The sequence below is a fragment of the Pagrus pagrus genome (genome assembly GCF_965226575.1).
Source record: "Pagrus pagrus genome assembly, chromosome: 8".
Lineage (NCBI taxonomy): Eukaryota > Metazoa > Chordata > Actinopteri > Spariformes > Sparidae > Pagrus > Pagrus pagrus.
Genome location: NC_140192.1, coordinates 4,240,161 through 4,259,666, shown reverse-complemented (window position 1 = coordinate 4,259,666; position 19,506 = coordinate 4,240,161). Strand labels below are relative to the sequence as shown.

Genomic DNA, 19,506 nt, shown 5'->3' with positions numbered 1-19,506 from the left:
GGATATAAGGAAATTCACGGATAAAGGAAAATAACTACGGTGTTGAATTAAACTACAAGAGTGATTTATTAGCCCGGTTGAAAGTTGCAACAAGGTGAAGGCTTATGGCACATTTATGTTTGTGTTGAAATTAAAGTTTGTTCAACGTAAAGTAAAGCCGAATGCCACAGGCTAATTATAGATGTATGGACTAATGGCTTTTTGTTTTTATTTTAACTCTTACGTTGTTGTTGTTGTTGTTGTTGGTCATAAAGAATTGCCCCGCCCCCCTGAAAGTTAAGTTAATTTCATTGATATCACCAAATCACAACAGAAGTCATTTCAGGTCACTTTTCCTATTGAACAGGTCTGGACCGTGTTCTTTTAATAAATAATGATGTTATTAATCTAATTTAAGCGAGGATATTTCATTTCATTTTCTTCATCATCGCACATCTCAACATGTCGCGTCGACCCCCACTGCCTGAAAAACAGGCGAAAATATCCACGCTTTTTAAGCGCACTCAAAGTGATTCTGGCGAGGCAAACGTTAGCTCAGCTGCTAGTAGTAGCAAGAGTATCTCTGCCCCTGCTGGTTCAAGCACAGAGCAGAGTACATCCATGGAGCAGAGCAGTAGCCCACCTGCTTCACCCCCTCCCCCCGACAAGCAGCACAAGTCCAGTCACCATAGGTTGACAGGGTTCGACCCAACTTGGCTGTCAGAGAGGAAGTATTCCTCCTGGCTGTGCAAAACTGATATTGGTAAGTACGCAAAAAAAAAGAGAAACAAATAAAACACAGATAGATGGATAAATAAACAAAAGTAGATAGAAAGATAAACAAAAGCAGATAGATAGATAAACAAAAGTAGATAGATTCAAAATAAGGGTGTTTGCAGCGTAGCGTCACATTTCATGAAAAACACCATGTTTTGTGCCAAAATTCACATTTCATACAATAATTTACATTAACATAAACATAAAACAACATTAAAACAAGGAAACAAAAAACAAAACATTATTCTGAAGGTGTGGCGGCTTTTATTTTGCTGTGGCGGTGCGCCACAATCAATTACATCTAGAGGAAACCCTGTATGAATAATAAAACAAAACATACATGTTTGATGATAATTCATGACTTCAAACTCTTTGCCCTGTCTAGTTGTTTCTTTTCATCCTCAGCTGTGCCAAATATTAAACATCTGAAATACTAAGATGCTTGTGGCACGCTGTGTGGCACACTTTAAGAGCCACATCCAAAGAAAAGTAGGACATACCCAACCCAAACAAAAACAGACTTTGTAGCTGGTTAAGCTTAAATCTTCACCAGACAAGAATCTGCTGGCGGACAAGAGAAATTTGGAAAACTAGCTCATTCAAAAGCTACAAGTCCAAGTGCTGTGCTTACAACAACAGACCACTTCCAAAGATAACGGAAAGCTGGCCAGTGTCAGATAAATCACCAGAAACAGGGCCAGTATGACCTGCAACCTAAAGAAAAGACAAAAGCTCTTAAGTAGACTTGTTTTTGTGAAGCTCCTCAAATCTTTTTTTAATTGTTTGACACAGCACATGGTAACAGTTTCCCAGCCTGAATCACCAACATGATAAAAATCACAGCACAGGATGTGGGAAATGTTTTGGAGGTGGTTTTCCACTGTGTGTGCGTATGTGTGTGTGTGTGTGTGTGTAAAAGACAGAGCGTGAGCGAGAAGCGCTTGTATGGCATGTTTTCCGACAGGACAAGGATCACAACACAAGCAGGAAGTTCTTCCTGTATGGATGTGGGAGTGTCTAACAGCCCAGCTCGTCTGTGAAACATGTCCGTCATTACCATTGCTTGTTTCATTTTGATGTCACCGAACACGGACAGTGGGCTGGGAGACAAGTTTGTTCAAATAAAACAGTTAATGACACTTGAGTGTTAATCTTCCTTAAATGGAGGATTTTCCAGTTTTCACTTGAGTTACATAAGCTTCTTTAAATCCTCCTCTAAATTTATCTGGAGCAGACGTGCATTTGTCTAGGAAACTAAATTTGATTACTCCGGGAAAGGCTGAGTCAGACCAAGAGCAACTGACTGGCATCCAGAAATCCTGGAAGATACATTATAGTTTTAAAAAAAGCTCACTACATTCACTTTGAAGGCAATAAATGGATACTCTGACACAGATGGAGATAGTTCTCTAATGTCATCGGCAAGCGAGAATCAGTCTTTTGTCACTGCTGAGAAATCCTTACATAATCAGTTACAATTACTTTTCAAATATGTTAAAAAATAAAAATTAAAAAAAAGGGAAAAGAAGAGTCATTCTTCCTCACAGTAATGTGACGGTATTCTGGGGCAACACTCAACAAGGACAACTTTGTCATGAGGAGTGAGGCTTGTTTGCTTGCCTTTAGAGCCATAGATTTGTCATATCTGTTGGAATAGAAGCTACATGTGAGCAGACACCTAAATCAGCCACCTGTCTATCTCTGTGAAAGAGCAACTGTGTGTACCATAAGCATTAGACAAGTTGGACATGATGGTGCATCTGCCCTCAGGTGGTGGTGGAAATTTACTTTCAAAGGTTATCAAGCAATGAAGCCGAGATGTATTTGTTCCATGAACTCTCTTTTTTTTGATTCAGTTAAGCAAATATGTGATAAAAAGCCTTTAAAATATTGGAGAATAATATTTCATGCGACAAAGTTGATTTTGGCATTCATCTTGAATTGAATAGGGATGCAAGATATGGATTTTTTTCAGCCAATAAGATAACCGATAATTACCTGCTTCTCACGACCGATACCCGCTAATAATTTCACATTTTTGTGTTTTAAAATTAAGTTCATAACCTTTAGTTTACGCACCCTTGAGGTTAAAAATATTAAGATGTAGCAGGCAAAGATGGATTATTTATTATTCATAGCTCTAATAAGATTTATTGTGTTAAATTCAGACTTTTCCCCTCCTCTCCGAACACTTGCGGAACACGTATTGCAAGTTACAATTGTGTCTTCTTCTGAACTTGAAAAACAACACCCACTCCAGGGACGGCATGTGTGGCTCTTGTCTACATTACGTGACTCTACACAGGTGCAGCAGCTCTACGTCATGAACGCGACAACAGCACTGTTGTTCTTCTTCTCTGTGTTTACTGGCAGCTGGCAAACCAACTTTAAAAAAAGGTGCATACCACCACACTGCGTAAATGCTGCACTTGTTATGTCAACTAAAGCAAATTGGCGTTGTATTATCAATGTATTTGCAACAATTTAATTATCTGCCGGTAACGTGACTTTTCCATTATCAGTCCGATATATATTGTGCATCCCTAAAAATGAATGATCCTCGAGTGTTTGACCACTTGCAAGGGCCAACAGTTAGCCTGTCAATTAGAGCCGGTCCCCAGTGGTTGTCTAATGGAACATATGCTCTCTTGGCTGGAGTGAATACTCTTTCCTAGAGGGAAATAGCAATCACCGACTTATGAGGCAATTTCTGGCTCATCAGCAATTTAATGGGCAGAGCAAAGCTAGGTTAACTATTATGATCACTTTTTGTATGTTGCAGCAATACTGAATTTGGGCTAAGATGTGAAAATGTGCTTCTGACAACTCAGGGGGGAAGGCATCAGCCAGCATCTAGAGGAGCGAGCAGAGACTAATCAAACTAGAGGAGCTCTACTTCTTGCTCTTTATCAGTGTTTTGCCTCTTTTTGTTCAGCCAACGAAACAAAGCATTCCAATACAGATTTGTACTTCGTTTGCCATGGCAAGGGCAGAAGCTTCAAAGCGTTCGGGTCAGTCCTAGTCAAAGGTAAGAGAAAAAGGAAAAGTAGAGCAAAAAAATCACTTTATGCCACTGGCAAATGCATGGGTGTTTGGTTGGCTGCAATCCGTCTCCAAGACATGTTTAGTAACACAGACATGCTGCTTAGCAACATCAGGGAAATACCAACCCAGGAAAGAAACACAATACAATAGTAAAATACCACCTAATGTCTTAAAAGGTTATTTATAAATGTCAAAATGTCAAACAATGCCAACAACTGTTAAACTCAAGTATATCCCCACATTTGGATTACTCTTTACCTTGCAAAATCAGACAACATTTAATTAGCTCAGGTTTCTCTATAAGATTTTAGTCTGGAAAACATCCATTGACAATAGAGTGTGCTGAGCAGCTGGAGGCCAGACCAATCAGCAAACTAAGGAAGGAGGTTTAGATGATAATGAGAACAAGCAGAGCTGTATTTGGAGTATTTTCTGAGAACTGCCACGCTGCCTCTAAACTACTGAACCCTGAGATGAATAACAAGGCGTTGTAAATCTAAAATGAAGCGTGACCGCACGGCCTATTTCTCACCTGAAATGTAAACTGACTCTTGAGGGGAAATGTGCTGTTTTCCAAACTGCCACCAAGTCTTTACATGGTGGCAAAAAGGGGCAACACATCAAGACAGGTGCAGTACAGTTTCCTGATAATGATGTTGGGTTAAGGCTGATACAATCGTCTACGGGGGAATTTCTATTGATGACACCCCTAAGCTGTGTTTATTGAGTCTTTCCCATTCTTAATACAGATGGCACAGTGAAACTACCCTGTTGCTCATTTCTCTGTTAATTTGCAGCAGACTAGTACATTGTTTTACGCAAGAGAGCTTTATAAGATGTGCCGTTTCATCACCACAATAGTGTGACAAGCCTAGACAAAACAATCACTGCATTCTTGGGTTCAGTCTGGGCCTGCACAAAGATCCCCACTCACACCGTCCTTTAGCTCTACAAACTGCAGGAAATGTTCAATATCATACGTCAGAGTTGGGGTCGATCCTGTGCATTCTCAGCAAAGCTTAACACGACAAATGTTCAGTGTTTACCAGCCTGACTCATTGTTGTCTGAGGATCTGTATATAAAAGTCATCTGGGATAAACTAGATTGCAGACACTGGATATTAAACCTTTATGGAGCAAGGGTTGAGCTATATCAGTGCACACATTGCATGGGTGGGGTTGCAGCTAACTTTACAACACTGGGTCTTGGTGAGTAAGCCTTGTTACATGATAGAGGTGTTCCCTGACAAACCTTTTAAGGAAGTAATCATCATGTCTTAGTCACTAGACGCTCACTATGGATTAGATTTAGCAACCGTTCCCACTAATACATGTAGTAAAACAGAAAAGAAAAACATAAGGTTTATTTTTTGCAGGCAATCATTTACTTTTATAAAACTGGCAAATGTTTCATGTCAATTGCAACATTTATGTCACATAATCCAATTACTGTACAGCTCAAGTCAAAATCAGACTCAAGCTGAAATGCTGTTACCTTCAGGCTCAGCAAAAACCTGGAATCCTTTTAACACTCAGGAGGACTCAACCACCTCAGACTTAAGAGCTACAACATGACAGGACTTGTGTTGAGCCTCTAAGGGAGAATTTCCTCTAAGTTTCAAACAAATCTCCCCTACTTCACTGGGAGAGATAGATACCATTCCCGCCATGGGCAAATGCCAAACCAAAAGCTACCTTATCTAGTGGGACTCTTATGTAAGAACGTTATTATGCCACACCTGCACCCGATGAGCTGAAACAAGTAGCTGTGGCCTACAAAAACACCAGGGACAACAGAAAATGAACGTGAATGCTTGTGTGTCCTCCTTATGGTGCCAGCAATGCGTCAAATTACCAAAACTTGGATGTACGATGGACCCACTGACAAGCACCAATCTGTGTCATACAGTGGAGCGACGGTACTGAATAAGCTAAAATTAAAACTGAATCATTGACTGAAATTTGTATCTACAAAAAAGACAGAGAGACCTCCAAATAACTGGGAGCTAAAAGAGTCGACACTGAAGCCTGTATATCAAGTACTTATTATTCAGTTTATGACCCATGCCCTTTCCAAAACAATAACGTCATAATAATCATGGCTGACATTTGTATGAATCAATGTCAGCAGGGGCTGTGCTGAGGCAGTCATAGGTTGGCACCAGTCTGACAGCCTCAGACATACACCAGAGAGAGACGGAGACGCACCTTGGGGGAATGTCATGCTACTCAGTGACACTCTCCTGAGATTTATGGTTCACTGATCCAGCCCTAATTCAAGCAAAGAGATCTGAGTATCTTTTGGGCAAATCAGATGAAAGCAGAGCTATATACCTTATTGCCTCCTGAGCCAGCAGAGCTGACCCTGATGTGCAGAGACAGAAGAAGGACCCCACAGCCTGAGGAAATGACCAACAGGAAATGGGACCAGTGTGACACACTTTTTAAGCACCCATCTCTCTGCATTCCTCAGTCCATTTACATCTGACAATACTGTGGAGGAAATATGGGACCCATGGCAAATTGAATGCTACACTATCATTGCTTACTCTGACCATATCTTAAAAGGGAAACATCACAGATTTTCAATCAGCAGTATTTGTAAATGCACAATGGCAAACATCTCTCCATTCAGACTGCACCCAGAGCCCCCCACTGTTTTGATGGCAAAAGCCCTCCAGTTGATGCAAAACTTTCTTTCCAGTAGTGAAATACTTCTTTGAAAACTACAAGCACAATTGATGGTTAAAAGGGAGGTGATAAAGTAGGAATTTAGGCTCTCCATGCTCGCCGTCAAGCTCGCTGTGTTAGGCCATGAAGGGTTTCCCTTCTCGTCTCATCAACTGCTGCCTTCCATTAAACCAAGGGGAAATTGTTTTGCTCTGACATAAGACTGCAAAACAGCTAGAGAGAGGAAACAAGTAATAAAAAAAAGAGAGCTGAAAGCTGGTGAGGGCTCATGTTTGGTCTTTCATTGAGCATTACGGGAAGAAAAAGCACCTTTTCTGTCGTTTGATCCCAGCTGCATTTCAGTAACTGAGAACGAAGATCAGTGAAGCACTTGCCGGTACCCATCATCCAGGATCATCTTAATTCTCCTCTTGCTCGGCCCTACTGAGTCATCAGGGGTCCCTTCAACTGAGACCTCCACCTTTCGGAAATCGACGTGAATGAACGTCCTATGTGACAGGAGACATTTAAGGCTGCCTATCCCTACCACATTCATCATGTTCACATATTCCTAATAAAACACGGGACCACCTCATTTCTGATAACTGCTATGTACTCCAACTGGTTTCTTGACAGGGCAATTGACAATAAAATTATTACATGCCATTGCCCCACCCTGAAATAAAGACAGCAGTAGGAAAGAAACAGTTGTTTACAGAAGACAAATACTTGGGCTTTAGCTCTGAGAGAAATGTCTGTACAAAGATCAGATTTACTGAACTGCTTACCAACAATACTTGGACAATAGGATACCTGCTACGACAGATAACCAGCCTTACCAGGATTATAAATCATTGCCTATTACAGCTCTGTGATACCCAAAGATAATGGCTTATCGATATCTTTTCACTGCCTTGTTGCTGGGGTGCAAGACTGTCCTTGAGGCTCAGTGTTTCATAGTGCGCTTGGTGAGTGAGATGTGACATAACATGAAAATCCCAGCCACAAATCGGGATGAGCTGATGTGGGAGAGGGAGGGGCAGCAGAATTAGAGCGGAATTATGACAAAGCCTGAATCATCTCCACAACAGTTGTTTTAACAGGAAATTACTTTACATGCACGAAAATATCACCATTATTATACCATTTATAATCAAACGTGGCTATTATATATATTTCTGAAATGGTTCTTCCGGGGGTTGTAAAGGGGTGTCGACTGCAATGTTGACAGAAAACAGACCAGTCCCTCACAACAGGTTGAACTCGACAAGGCAATAAAAAAAAAACTCTAGTCCCTCCACAGCCTTAAGGTGCAGCCAGAGCCATCGACTTGTCCAACCAGAATCAAAGTTAACAAAAAACACATTCTTGAAGAACAAAAACGCAAACTCATCTTCTGGCACTGGGAAAGGAGTCAATCAAAAAAACCTGCATGTACACGTTATTTTTGGTGTAAAAATGGTATCTGATTGATCACTACGCACCAAACTATATCAACACAAGGTAAATGCACACAGTTACTGGTGCATGTGCAATAATACTTAACCACAATATGCATCTTTTAACAACAAGGCTGAAGTCTGGCCTGTGTTCATCACAACCCAGCATTTGTCTCAACTTCAGCCATTTATCTTGAAAATGCCGTGCAGTCTACAGTTGAGGTCACTGGCACGCATAAAGTCCTCTGCGGATACATGCAATCAGCAAATAAAACAGGGCCCGACAACGTTTCTCAAAAGGTCTTATCTGCTTAATGTTTACTTTTGCAATTCCTTTGTTTGTTGGTGCATTTCATCATTGTTGTTATTGCCGACTTCCCTACAATGTGGCTGCTAGCGTCATTGTGGGAGCCACAGTCCAGGTCATAGCTCCAACAAATGGTTTGCTACCAGTCCTAAAATACACAGGGGAGCTTTTGATGGATATATATCGATGATAGTTTATATTCATCAGAAAGCTTCAGAGATTTAATAGACACAGACTTTTCTTTCCCACACTTTGCTCGCCATGCCACCCCTCGCCGCCAGTACACACACACCAGTGATGTCGCCTCAGTGCTCCCCATACACTGGATGCCTTTTGCCTTTTGTCACCAAGACCGCATGAGACGCCACCTAAATCCCCTTCCTGTAACCAAGGCCACGGACCACCATTGTAATCAGATTCCAGCTACATTCCAGTGCTTTTTTGCAACAATGAGATAAGGTGATGTTTTTTCACCCCTCTCCTACCCCAAGTGACCATGCGGTCTTTGCTCTGCTCGGTATAAATACTACTGGAACACATTACGCATCAGTGTTTCAAGGAATGCTATTGTATTCTTTTACACTTTGAAGAGGAAATGTGATTTGCAGACACAAGAGAAATGTGGCTTCAAGTCCAATTCATTTCTAGGTGATACTTCAGTAGACAGAACCAAATACCAGCTCAAATCAACATAAAACCAGGTTCAAGTGATATACATGCATCAATAGCATGTCGTGTGTCAGACAGTTACAGACTACGTACAGATTTCAACACCAGACATTAAGATGATGCAGGTTTTCTAACTTCCTCATTCCAAAGCAGGAAAAACAGACTTCTTGGATTAGACACAGAAAACATAAATGTGCCAGAAAATGTTTGTTTTGTGTTCAACGTTAAATGTTAAACTAATGGATATGTTTAGTGTGATGCTGACCATGCCTTTTACTGTACTCTCAACTGCCCAATGCTCAATCACTTTCTACGAGTGAGACTTAAAAGACTAACCCCTAAACTTCTTATCCTACTTAAAGTTGAGATTTAAAAGATACCACTCTAAAATCCCACAAAATTAGTCAAAACTGAAAAAGCTCTACTTTTTATGAGTGTTTGTGTGTAGGGTTACTTTTCTATCTACAGCAACACAAACTGAACATTTAACAATTGCCTAAGATCTCACTTGCACCTTTCCTAACAGGTGATCAACACAACTGAACCACACGACAAACCCTGCCTATTGCTCAATTTATTTCAAGTCCACTCCTAAATATTACAGCCTGAGAGTACAAAGTATGTCCCTTCCTCTTCCTGATCAGGTTCTTCCCCCTCCCCCAATGAGCAATGCACAAACCACTGCTCCATTTCAACAGATGTTGTCAGCTGTGGTGGGAAAGGCCAGTGGAAGAAATAGTATTGGTCTGTGTGTGTCTACTGGAATTGCTAAGCTACAAGCATTACAAAGCCAGAAGAGGAGGTGACATCATCTTTGATTGAGACTCCAAGCAAAACAAAACATTTCTAAAAACCCTGTAAAACAGATACACGAGAAAGGGAATTATATAGTTTACCTTAAATGACAAACAAACTCCCAGACATCTAACAAGCTCTGACAAACAAGTATTCAGAGGTATATACAGCATCTAACATACTCTATTGCAAGGTTGAGCCATTGTAATCATGTCTAAACCGGTTTGATATTAAGCCAAATAACGGACCGGGCGATAGAGATGTTAACACTCAGAGTACCACCTCAGCCCCTCAACCCTTTGGTCTCCTGCAATTTAAGAATAGATGTCAGTAGCTACATTTCAAGTGTGTCTGAGAACCTTGCAAGTCACAATAAAAGCCTTGTTAGGAAATGAAGAGATTCTGTCTGTTGAAGCCCGAGAGTGCTTTTGGATCAAAATGGATACAGGAAGGGTTGAGCTTGAATTAAGAGCATAATAAATTAACTTTGAGGGCAAATGAGAGTGGATCAATGCTTGGTTTCATACAAAAGTATTGCAGCATGTGGACCTGTACCAAATTGCTTCTGATAAGAGCTCTCATTTGTGGACCGAGCCACATGCTGCTAGCTCCCTCCACCTGCACCTGACAAATGTCCGTTCAGTCAGTCAGTCGGCATTACATCAAACCGGGTTAACCTCGTACTCCAGACTGGACCACAAAACCTGAAACGCCACAGCTCTGCTTGATTGTGGTTTATCAAACAACGAACACCCAATGTCAAATAACCGTGTGTCTACTACTGTGTAAACAATTAGGGGCACGGATTTAGGCATGTGATCCTCTTCATCTCCTGGCTGGTCAAAACAAACAAACACACTAATATGCTAAGCAGGGTGATTGGTTAATGAGATTTTCCCTCCCACCTGTCCTCAGAAAAAACTCCCTGACATCTTGTCAGGAAAAAAAAAAAAAATCAGTTCATCAAATCAATCAAAAATCAAAAAAAATTTTAAGGTGTGGCAAGTCAATCTGAGAGTTTCTGGCACTAAGTGTAGGCTGAGATAGCATCTGCACAGACAGGACTGGACACAAACTGAGGTATGTCAGACATGTTAAAAGAATGCAACCTTTGAGTCCAACTGAGATGCTGCTGAGGCCAAACATGCCCAAATATTTAGCTTCTTTTACAGAATGCTGATTATTCCAGCAGACCGATATGGGAAATGACTGCAACAGGAAATATATCAAGCTACTCTCTATCTAATGTACACATTCCTTAGTCCACAAAACGAATCCAAAGCCTGAAACTTCTTAACAAGCACAATAATGAAAAGTGACTTGAGATGGCCAGCAGGGAACAGCTGGACTTAGCTAGACCTCTATCAACACTGATGAAATAAATGTAATTGATATAAAGCTTAAAGATCATCCCAAAACCACTTCAAAATGTAAAAAAAAAAACAAAAAAAAAAAAACACCCTCAAGACTTCACCACAGCGCACACCAACACGCCTTGCTGCAGTTGATAGGAGCCAACACTCCCTCACATCTCATGCTTAGTTTCCCTCTGCTTCCTGACCCACTTCCTCTCTCAGCCTAGCCATAGGAAGGCAGACTACGCACTTCTAAAGACCTTGTACTGCAGCGCATCCAGCAGCGGTTGATGCGTCTGGAATGGTTAACAAGCCCAAACACAGCTGTAGTACGGCTGAGTGTTGACCCTGGGGTCGAAGCCTTCACCTGCTCTGCATCCCACAACTGCAGGTCTTGGCGAGGGAAATTCCTGCAACTCAAAAGCTGATTACACAAGGACGCTGGGTAGCCCTAGTTCAAGACAGGGCAAAATATATGCAAATCATGCTGCCCTTTTGGCACACTAACCACTGCCATTACAAATCAAACTGCTCTATCGCAATGAGCAAGCAAATGAGCTGGTGCTGGTTTACAAACAGAGGGGTCACAGAAAGGACTACTTGGGGTCAACACCCAGCAGCTTCGACTGGGGAGGATGGGAATGCTCACGTTTGGATCAATTTTAAGTATACTGCTTTCCTAGAATTGTAATGGTATTTGAGAGTCACATTACTCGCTCCTCCAAGGCAGAACCAAGTCAAATATTTAGGATGAGGCTTACTCATGTTTGATGATGGCTGAAACAATTAATAAATGAATGTACTGATTCGAAGAGGGGCAGAAAATGAATGAGCTGATTGTTTCAGCCATTTAAAAAAATGTCAAACTCAAATGTCATTGCTGCTTATCTCTGTTTTGTGCCATTAAGAATTGAATATGTCCTGGATTTTGACTGAATCAAAAAATAATGGGCATATCAGTTAATAATTAAAACAAAATCGAGCCACAGCCCTACTTAAGACACTCTTCACTCAATTTTCCTGTTGAAGCATTCATTTATGTGCAGCCCCATTTTAATTACAACATATATGGTCCAGTTATGGAAACTTTAATAACATTTTTAAAAAGGTAGATCACACGGATCAGGCAATAAACATAATGCATCCCCCATCTTAATCTGACTTGAACATAAACCAAACCCTTTGTTTAGCTTTAAAAAGGAGAATAATTAAAAACAGCTGCCAGCACAATACTGATAGCCTCAGCAATACACTCAGGTGCAGCTACTAACCAACTACCAGAGAAAGTCTGCATAATTTCATACCAACGGTTCTCCACGTGTTATGGCCAAACAAGCAGAGCTGGTGGAAGGGACACAGTGGTTATGAATTTTGAGCTAGCATGGATGCAGCTTCAATATTTATGACCCCCTTTTTGCATTTATCTTCCCTAGCAGTGTGTTAGTGGGTCAAATCTAAACCTGGCATCTGGATGCATACTGCAGATATTGGATTTTAAATCAAAGAGGAGGATTTTACAAAGACGTCTCTGTGAATGAAAGAGTTAACTCTCGGATATTTGAATGTTTGGAGCCTATTGTTCAGTTTTGAGGAGTCTATATTAACAATCAGGACGCCAGGGGCCAGGGCGCGGTTGTGCTGCCTGTACCTCCGTGTATGTGGATCTATCGGAGATAAGTTTTCCTGCCGCACTATGGTTAGCTACCCCACCCCGCTCAATAACGTCCAACAGCACATTTTCATGTCGTGAATTATCCACCCCGACAACCAAAAAGGAGCAGAAACCTTCCTCTCAGACAGCATTTTCCTCTGGTTATCGGTTAAAACTTTTTTTTGGCAGTGTCAGTTAACCGCCGTTGAAGGCTAGCGCTAGCTTAAAAAAAAAAAAAGACACTAGTTCACATTCTACAGACTATCCCGATTCATTTTAGCTAGCGCATGCACTTTCCTGTCTGGACGGCTGAAGGGGGACAAATTACGAGCCGTTTAAGACAAAAAAAACCCCAAAACAGCCAAACATGGTTTTATTTTAAAAAATCCACTTAGTCTTTAACCTACCTTCTGAGAGGAAAATGAAAGTATTCCCGAAAGCCGAATGATATAACACAGCCCAACGAGTATCCCTCTTGATTCCTCCCTCTGCCGGAGCCGCTGCTGAGCTGACACCGCTCGCTCTGTGTGCTCTTTCCCCACTCTGACGCTAGTCCCGCCCCCTCGTTTGGCTTGGCGAGCCGTGATTGGATCGGTGGGCTTTGACGGACGGACTCCCACAGCCAATAAGAGCGACAGTTTGGATTACAGGGAACAGAGCTCACGCCCCCTTTCTTCAGTTTCCCAGTTAGAGAAAATCACCATTAATTGTGTCTTTCCTGGTGACTTTATGGCATTTTAATCAACTATTATATATGTATCATCTATTTATCACTATCTCCTTATTATATTATGATAATATCATTTACAGGAGCATCAATATATTTACACAAATTATACAATTTATTTATGATTTAATAGGATTTGTGTGGTTCATTTTTAGAAGGGCAGACATGTGCATCCTGTTTGCTCATTGCACAGAGCAAGAAGACCCCATAATATTAAAAAGAAATTCAGGTGAGGCAATAATTATGAGCGTGAGAGTAGGTAGAGTGTGTGTTTATGTGTGCAATTGTGAATCATGGGGGTATGTTTATGGAGACTGAACATAAAGATATGAACACAGGTGTGTACTGCTTAATGGTTTTAAGTATTTTCCCTCATCCACTTTGATTTTTTTATGCAGAATGCTTCTAATATCCATGAATAAAAACTACCATAAAGAGTGTGTGGGGCAGGCAGTGAACCACCAGAACATGCATGTACAATATTACTGTTCTAGGCATCATTTTATGATATTAAAAAATTAATTTCAAGAACACAATGTACCACTAGTGTATTACAGCGCCACAAGATGGCGTTATTTCACAAATCCAGAGAGATGCAGACTTGACAGAAGAAAACAGCTGTCTTACATCAGTCAGTCTATTTTTTTCTTCACCCTCCTTCAGTCTTCTAGATGAGGGTTGATGCAAGTGTTTGTGGTGAACCTGGCAACCCAAATTCTGATGGTTCAATGACCAGGAAAGCAGACTTCACTGGTCAACGGTCTTTTATAATAACACATGTGACTCACTGATTAATTTACCTGCTACCCTGCTATTTATATAGTGCATACATTGCAGTAAATCCTACCTTTTCGCATGGATGGCTTCCTCTCGACTGCCCTGTCCGGGGATTTCTGAGCTGCGTCGAAAGCCGCCTTCATCTGTGCCACCTTCACAGACTGGCCCAGCTCATCAGGCTTGACTTCGACTGACTTTGGGCGGTCCTGGTGCTGCAGCTTTTCATGCAGCTGGATGGTTTCCTTTATGAGCTCTGAGACAGGCCGAGGTTTGGGAGTGCTTTGGGATTTATCTCTCATTGTGACACTGTCATCGCTCTCTTTGACAGGTTTCTTACAAGGTTCATCTGATGCCACATTTTTAGTGTTAAGTGTCATGTGAGGATCCTGCTTCATGCCTGCTGTGACCTGGTGGCTCTCTGTGCCAGCGTCCTCCTCAGTGGAGTCCTTCACCGTCTTCCTTCTCACTGATTGATCAAACGAGCATGCAGAGCCAGATAACAGCAGATCAGCTTTGCTCTCGCTGTCACTCTTTACTTGTGGTCCTACAGTAGTCGAGTCTGTCTTCTCTGCTGCATCACTTTTTGTGGGTGGAGACTTGGCATCAGACAGTGAGGAAGGTGCAGATTCCTCAGCGATCACACCACTCACATCACATGACGGACTTTCATGTGAAACAACTGATTGTAAGTTGTCTGAGGGCGTGTTTGTATAGGGGCTTATATTTGGCTTCTCCTCCTTGACTGAAGCATCTGTCGAGTGGATGTTCTCTGAACCCTGACGATCAGCTGTGGAGTAATGTGAGTTTGTGCGCTCACACGTAGTATTTCTGTTCACCCCAGACTGAGAGCAAAGATCATCTGAGGTGTCAGCACAGTGTGTCTGCTTCAGGCCCCGGCCTTTAATGTGATGATCTGTGGCTGCAAGTTTTTCTTTAGGTGGTTTCTCTTTCAGCCCCTTCATGTCACTTGCTGACCGAGGTGTATTCACATCTGACTGATCAACTCTGTCAGTAGATAGCTCTTTGCTCTTTGCAGTAGCATCCGTGATATCCTTGTCATCTATCTCTGGGGTCTTCTCCTTTCTATTTCTCTTCAGTAGCTTCTCCAGAATAGAGCTGGGTTCACTGGGTGAGGCTGGATTTGATGCTGAATTCGAGTCTGTTTCATTCATGTGCATGTGTAGATAAGGCCTCAGCGACTCCCTCTGATCCTCAGTGTCAGTGACCTTTAGTTTTGCCGAAGAGTATTCATTCAAACCTGGCTGCACCTCACACGTTAGCGTTTCCTCCTTTGTATTATTCTCTGTTCTCTCTTTTGGAGCTCTGCTGTGAATGGTATCACTCATGTCTGATAGAGACTCTTTCTGCAGACTGTTTTTCAAAGGATGTTGGAGTTGAGCCGAGGGCGGTCCCTTCCTCTCAGTCAAGCAGCCCACTGTTCCTGCACAGAGCTTAAGATCTTCATCCGCAACGTCAGCCATGATGGTTTCATTCTGATCTGACATTAAAAACTCACTTCCAGCATGAGCTCCACACCTTCTCATTTTCACCATCACAGGGTCCTCTTCAGTGTTTCCAAGTGAGTTTGCATCCTCTGAGGTCACAGCAGGGCCATACCTTTCATATGAGACTCCAGCTGAGAAGTTTTCATCCTGGCAATCCTCACGTGGGACGCTTCCCTCGTCCTGATACTCCATCTTGTTAAACTCCTGTTCAGTCCTCTTCTCCTGTCTCTTTGCTTGATTGTGCAGCTTGTACGCTCTGGTTCTTTCCTCACCCCTCGCACTACTCTTGTGCTTCTCGTCCGTCTCCTGTGGAACCAGGCGAGTCGTCCTGCCTCCTTCTCCTCCTCCCTCCTTTCCTGCAGCCCCTCCCTGTCTCACCTCCCTTTCAGCAGAAGGACTCCCGCACAAATTTATATGCTTCTCGCTAGAAGGTGTTGTTGGCTCACGGCCGGGGCTCCCGTCCAGTTCATGAGCGTCTGGCTCCCCTGAATTTTCCCTGGCGTTACCAGCGTCCTCCTCCTCACCGGAGCTTCCTCCCTCCATGACATCACCTGTATGACTGCTTGCACCTCCAGACTCAGGGCTTGGTCTCGCCTCCTCCAATCCTCCACTGAGAGCCTGTTCTCCCCCTTCAAGTTTATCCTGGTTCTGTCCCATACTTGTCTGTAGAGAAAGTCATGATGTTAACCTCACAACAAGACACCAAGAACCTCCAGAATCATGCCAAGTATTAGGAATGCCAGCCCATAAGTAGTTTCTTTTTTACTATCTGTGCCACTACATTCATATTTCCTGGTTGAACAATACACTGAAATGTGGAAACTGCTAAACAGAAGAGGAGCAGACACCTGGGATTAACATCACAGTCTAGACATTGGGTTTCAGTGTTGGGAAGAGACCATGTAGCATGTTCCAGACAGCTCACAGTCACACAACAGCTGTTTTCATGGAAGAGGTGAACTGGAGTATCTTATGACCTTAGCTGCTATAGTATACCCTCTGTTGGGTTATTCATGCACTTGCGATGTCCACAGTTGCTCAACTTTAAGTCAAATTACAGTCACAAGATTTTGCATCAATCTCAATTGTGAATTTGAATCTTGTTTTGGACTGAGGAGTGACTCAGCCGTGATACTGCAGCATTATATTCCACTTAAACCTCATGTCATGATGAATGGATGATTTGAATTTAAGATTAAAAGCCTCATCTGCAGATAAACAGTGTGGATGAGTAAGTCCAGTTTGTTTTGTTTTTGTTTCTGTGGGAAATGCAGGGGTGGAAGTAACTAATGAGAGCTACTCAGATTACTGTAATCAAGCCATTTTCGGGGGGTATTCTGACTTTTTGATCTGCATTTTTGCAGCCAATAAGGTTATCTGATCACAAACAGGCCAATGAAAACCTGACACACGGACAAAAACATAAAACTCTGCTATTGATAACGATTAAACATTAGCAGTTCAAAAGTACCCTAAACTGTAGTAGCACTTGAGTCAAAAACTTTGTACTTTTACTTACTTGTAATTGAGTAACATCTCAGTAATGTAACTGTACTCATACCTGAGTTTTCAGTACTCTTTCCACCTCTGCCCTTATGCTGCATAAAGAGGCTCAAACTTTTGTTTTGCACTCTGCTGCTGTTGTAAACGACAACTAAAAGAACCTCTAACCTTTAAAATCTGTAATATAATAATAAAAATTACATCATACTTCGGGGTATTCAGCGTCATAGCAGAAAGGGGAACAACAAGAACACAGAGTTTAATTGTTTGATCCTACTCTGTAAGTATTTACTGTTCAAAAAGTCTTATGACAGTCTGTCAGAAACCATTTTCCCAACTCTCTCAGTCAGCTTGTTGTCTCATACTTCTTCTTGTTGTCAGAATATTTCTGCCGATTTGGTTTCATGTGACCTCATTGAATTATTAGTCCTAAGTCTTTTAGTGTTCACTCACGTTGCATATGTGGAGGAGATGATAATGGTGTTTCAAAAACTCTGCACTGCACCGTATAAACTTAACTTTGGATATGTGTTGTATTTAATTAGGCCTCTCTGACGAACATTATCTTGTGGCGTTGACTGCTCTTACAATAACCATGTTGACTGTCATGGTGCTGCTCCTGATAAATGGTTAAAGGGAGTATTAGTTGTACCAGTCGGAGGAGGTGGACTGATAACCAGTTGTTGCAAAACCTACATTATCATGTTGCAGAGACAAAACTTTTCCATGACACTGTCTAATTGTTTAATGAGTTTTCATCCTCTAAACTGCAGCAGTAAGCAGAGAAAATGGTCGCAGCACAATGAACAATGATGTGGACCATGAGTATGTTTCCTGTCTGCGGCCTCATCCCCCGTCTGTGTGACAACATATGACTGCTGTTGTCTTATCATCTGACAGGCGAGACACACATGGCTGAGAGAGCTAAATGTTATCACCCTACAATGGTGGTGGTGATGTCGTTATTCGAGTTGAGCTGAAGTTTGTGAGGAGATTTAAGAAAATAAGTTACAGAGCTCTTTTCTCTTTGCTTTAGATCATCTGGACATCATCACGTTAAATGAGTAGATTAGCGTTCATTGATTATCCTCCACCTACTTTCAGTCAGAGTGGGGAACCTCTTCCCCTGAGGCTGTGTATCCCTGATAACAACTGCTCCATTATCCTGTCTTATCCTCCATGAATAACCCAAAGCTGGTCACTTGATGACCATGTGCTCTGCTGCCTCCACATATTCAGACGTACAGGAATTCAAAACCACAAAACCAGCAACTTCTCACAAGTTTCAGCATCTGGAAAATAGACAATTCACTCTTTTTTTGCTATAAAATCATCTCTGATTCAACAAGCTGGGCGCAGGCCTGGCTCATGACGGCTCCCTACTCTCACTACGAGATGGATATAATATTGATCTCTCCTCATACGTTGAGGCTGAAACTTACCAGTAAGACGTCGCAGCCGAGTCGATCGCTCTCTCTCAGGACCGACAGAGTGCTCTTTGTTGGTTGTTTGGTGGTGTTCAGTCCTCCCTCAAATGCACAAGCAATGGGAGCCTTATATTACATCCATGTGATGTCACAGCACATTTGACTAACACAATCAGGGGACCTTGCAGCTTTGCTTTTTCGCTGTCTTGAGAAACCTCGCAGAAGTTATCTTTAACGTCTCCATCTTTTTGTTTGCTGGTGTGGATTCAGGTGGAGAAAGTGTTTGATGCTGAGCTGAGCTGATACGTAAGAGGTGACCTTTTCACCTTGTATCCAAGTTAAAGTGAATACAAGGAATGTCCTAATTTTTTTCCTGTTGCTCTTACACAACACTGTTAGCATACCAGCGTCATGGGCTGCACAGTTTCTCCTTCGCTCCAAGAATCTAGTTGAGATAAGTAGAAGATGGCAGAAGAGCTCATGAGTGTGGGAAGTCATCTGAGAAATAGCTCAGATCCTTTTTCTTTTGTTTCTCTTGGTCTCTATAGTAATGTCCAAAACAGGATACGCTCTCAGATAATAAAACAAAAGTGGAGGTTTTGGCAGCCAAGAATTCACCGGCAGAAGAAGGGGAAGAGGGGCCGGCCCACACCCAGAGACTGCACTGCTGAGGGCCGCCGTGTTGACAGACGTGCAGCTAAAAGACCTCGTCAGCCGGTGTTTTTTGTGTTTTAAAAGGGCTGCAATCACTCTCAGTCTCGTCTAGACAAAAGCCAATCTGTCTCTAATTTAAGATCATCATTAATTCAAGATGTGCTCAACGGGATTCTTGGCACACCGATGACGACTTTAACAAAGCTTCTTATTTAGTCCCTCTGTC

At 42.1% G+C, this 19,506-nt stretch overlaps 1 protein-coding gene across 2 annotated transcripts in view; it reads right to left on the bottom strand.

The window, feature by feature from the left end:
- The window catches only part of coro1ca (coronin, actin binding protein, 1Ca), a 34,063-nt gene extending 20,856 nt beyond the window's left edge, over positions 1 to 13,207 (bottom strand). The window contains exon 1 of one of the 2 annotated variants that reach the window (XM_084359168.1): positions 13,095 to 13,207. The gene's annotated coding sequence lies outside the window, so the exon portion shown is untranslated. The remainder of the gene's footprint in view (positions 1 to 13,094) is intronic. The other variant, XM_084359167.1, reaches the window with a different exon arrangement.
- Between the last annotated feature and the right edge of the window lie 6,299 nt (positions 13,208 to 19,506).